Below are 4296 nucleotides of genomic sequence, written 5' to 3' on the forward strand. Positions count from 1 at the left end.
ATATCACGCTGAGTCTAGCCGTTGCCTACGCTATAATAGAAGGCCTGGACAAGCCGACACATTTCTGGGCGAACAAAGTCGTTCAGGCAATGGCCGCTTGGATCGCGTTTATGTTATGTTGTTTTCATGTTCTGCCTTTATTCTTATATTGACGATTCATACAATAACGCGAAATAATACACTTTTATTATCATTATACCCGGTGTGAATCAGATATAAATATGTAAAACTACTAGAGTAGAACGCAGCCCGGAAGGCGGTTTCGTTTGGCAGAGAGAGACAGAAGTATGAGGTGCGGTGCGATGTGGCTACTCATAACAGCATGTATGTGTGAACATTTTTTCATCCAGTTATATCTTTAATTCCAAAGCGATGACCTATAATTTTTGGGGGCTTAAAGTTTTCCTGAAAATCAAAATTAATTTTTAACATCAAACCTCGAGAAAGTGTTGAGGGTAATTTTCGAGATATTGAAGAAGTTAAATGGAAGTTGAGAGAAATGAAGGCGAAGTGCAGAGAGCATAACAGCATGAATGTGTAAACATTTTTTCATCCAGTTATATTTTGAATTCCAAAGCGACGACCTATATTTTACGTGGGCTTAAACGTTTCCTAAAAGTCCAAATTAATTTTTAACATCAAACCCCGCGAAAGTGAGGAAAATTTTCGAGATATTAAGGAAGGTAAATATAAGGAGAGAGAAATTAAAGGCGAATGGCACAGAGCATAACAACATGAATGTGTAAACATTTTTCATCCAGTTATATCTTGAATTCCAAAGCGATGACCTATATGTTTTGTGGGCTTAAAAGTTTCGTGAACGTCCAAATTAATTTTTAAAATCGAACCCCGAGAAAGTGTTGAGTGAAATTTTTGAGATATTAAAGAAGTTAAATGGAAGTTGAGAGAAATGAAGGCGAAGTGCAGAGAGCATAACAGCATGAATGTGTAATCATTTTTTCTTCCAGTTACCGTATATCTTGAATTCCAAAGCGATGACCTATATGTTGTGTGGGCTTAAAAGTTTCGTGAAAGTCCAAATTAATTTTTAATATCAAACCCCGCGAAGGTGTTGAGGAAACCTTCTAGATATTAAGGAAAGTAAAAATAAGCTGAGAGAAATTAAAGGCGAAGGGCAGAGAGCATAACAACATGAATGTGTAAACATTTTTTCATCCAGTTATAACTTGAATTCCAAAGCGATGACCTATATGTTTTGTGGGCTTAAAAGTTTCGTGAAAGTCCAAATTAATTTTTAATATCAAACCCCGCGAAAGTGTTGAGGAAAACGTTCTAGATATTAAGGAAAGTAAAAATAAGCTGAGAGAAATTAAAGGCGAAGGGCAGAGAGCATAACAACATGAATGTGTAAACATTTTTTCATCCAGTTATATCTTGAATTCCAAAGCGATGGCCTATATGTTGTGTGGGCTTAAACGTTTCGTGAAAGTCCAAATTAATTTTTAACATCAAACCCCGCGAAGGTGTTGAGGAAAATTTTCGACATATGAAGGAAGGTAAATAGATGGTCCAGTTTCAATGCCGTAGGATATTCGCCATTTTTATACATATCAAATATTGTTGTACGCAGAACATTTATATTGAAATCATCGAGGACCGTCACGGGCTTCTTCCTCTAAGGGTTCTTCTATGGTGACCTGAACATCGCATTATTTTTATTTCCGAACCTTGTTTTATCCTCTGTACTGTTTGCAGGCCGATACCACACGCGAGTGCTGTCTTCTTTTGAAGCGTGGCAACATGGCGTTCCTCACCTTCTCCGCCTATGAACGCCTGCTGCTGCATGCTTACCAAATACAAATACACTTTAAATACCATTTCCCTCGCCTGTCGACGGAATACTTGTCTTTTTGCTATTCCTGGATCTATCGTACACATGCAAATAGTTCCGTAAATTCGTTGATTATGATATTTACAAATAAAACTCTAAACATTTACTCGTGACCCGCACAAACAGGCACCTCTTACTGAAATGATTCTATTGGCTCAGCGGAAAACACGTCATACTACAAAGCGCGCGAATGTTACTGCGCAACCCTCTTCAAACCGCCTTCCGGGCTGCGTTCTACTCTAAGAACACACTACACTTCAAAGATTTCTTTCATTTTGCACTTGTTTATCACACAAGAATAAAGAATGGACCTAAATAGAAGCACTCACCCGACTTTTCCCTATTTCCATAATTTCAACACTTTTCTGCTCAGAGGCTTGCTCTCGAATTTGTTTAACAAATCAGTCATCATCAAGAACGGGCCTGAAAAACATTGTAAGTATAACGTACCGGTATGTGATGTGTGCTTGTTCACAGTCGCGGCACTGAAACATCTCTGTAACTTTGAAGTGGTAAGGAATTTCAGCTTTCGGACAAGGTTACATTTCCGAGATATCCGAACGCCCGCGTTGTAAATATTAATACATTTTTAAGAAGAAGACGGATTAGCGTCGGCACTTTGTCGGGGAGCAAAATTTCCTCACAGTACTTACACTGTAACCTGATTCGACAAGGTGCAAGCTACATATTCTGGAGTTAAGGAGCCCAAAGAGATCCTTTTCTGCTGCCCTGCCGAGAAATAGCAAGCCTCCATTTCTCCCGTAAACTCGGATCTTTAGGAGAAAGATGAAAATTTATATTTATGTAACTTATATTTCTTCGCTGCGTCAGATGTGCAGTTAGGCACGCAACAATAAACCATCTTAACCTACAGAATGGAAAGAGAAACTTGACGGTAATTGGCCCCAGGGGCTCTGAACTTTGGAGCCTGGGTTGGCGACCGCGGGACCTTCAGCTGAGTCCTGACATTTCTTCCACTTACTTGTGCCAGGCTCCTCACATTCATCTATCCTATCCGACCTCTTTGGTCAACTCTAGTTCTTTTCCGACCCCGACGCAGTTAGGTTTCCAAGGGCTAGGGAGTCTCGTTTTCACGCCCATCGTGGCCCTTGTCTTCCTTTGGCCGATACTTTCATTTTCCGAAGTGTCGGGTCTCTTCCAGTTTTCTATCTGATTAGTGTTGTATAGAGGATGGTTGCCTAGTTGTACTTCCTCTTAAAACAATAATCACCACCAACTTGACGGTAATTTGGAAGCACGTAACTAAACAAATGTTAAATGCATCTCAACAACCATCCAAATATTGCAAATCGTGAGAACAAATCAATTAAATGACGACAACACTCTCCATATTTCATGTTTGATAACGCCTTGCCTTATAAAATTAAGTTAAATACGTTATTTCTTCTCATAAAACATGTTGCAGTAACACACGTAATCATAGAATTCTCGCCAAACAACAGAACATAAACGCGAACCTAGCGGTGGAAAAGAGAAAACTATTACCCCGCTTTTAACGCAAGAAATTGGCTTTCTGTCCAGGCCTTCTAGTATCTAGTAGGCTTTGGTCTAGCCTACGTCGACTACCAGATGTTAACGGCATAGTTACTGAAAGTTACTCAAAGCTTGTCAGAAACCACTATCAAGTCAGAACAGACAGTGACTGGAGTACAAAAATGACACCCTTCTCCTGAGCCTTCGATTACGCCGTCAAGAAGCATCCAAGGAATTCGAAAGGAATAGTGCCCGGTGGGAGTCAACTGTATGTCTACATTACGATCCGTATTATAGAAAATAAAGTAAATCGTTCAATATAAATATATTCTTACACTTTCAACGAAGCTAGGTGGCTCAAATTCGGCACAGATGTTCCTTGTTGGGGTAACTACCCTGAACACATAACGAAAACACAAAACCACAAACGTCGACAGCGGTGTAATAATCTACAGGCCAAAGAGAATGTGTAAGAGTTGGCACTCAACGTTATTTTTAACTTCTATACACAGCGGCTGCCGCAATGCATGTTAGCGCCTCTGGTGGTCGTAGGGTGAACCAAAATTACCAGACGGGTGATTTACATCGTTTAGCACGTCGGGTACCCAGGTTTTCATCCTCCCTCCACTCTTAAATATATTCATTTCTTTTCTTTCATATCTTTTTTCCTTCCTTTCTTTCTCTTACCTTTTTTTGAAATACTTCATTCTGAACAATGATACACCCGAAGGTTGGCCTGTGCTTTACTATTATTATTTTTTTTTCTTGCGAACCAGCCAAACTTAAGACCACGCCAATACCACTTCACTTCCTTGTAATCATCCCTTCTTCCTTCCTCTTTCTCCACAGTGCCTTCATTCTTTCAGAATGTTGTGCTCTTCTCTCTTCAGTCCATCTTCCCCCTCTGCGCTCTTTCTTTTCTTCAACCACAACTTTTATGTTGGAAAGTC

The sequence above is a fragment of the Anabrus simplex genome, chromosome X, assembly GCF_040414725.1.
Source record: "Anabrus simplex isolate iqAnaSimp1 chromosome X, ASM4041472v1, whole genome shotgun sequence".
Taxonomy (NCBI): domain Eukaryota; kingdom Metazoa; phylum Arthropoda; class Insecta; order Orthoptera; family Tettigoniidae; genus Anabrus; species Anabrus simplex.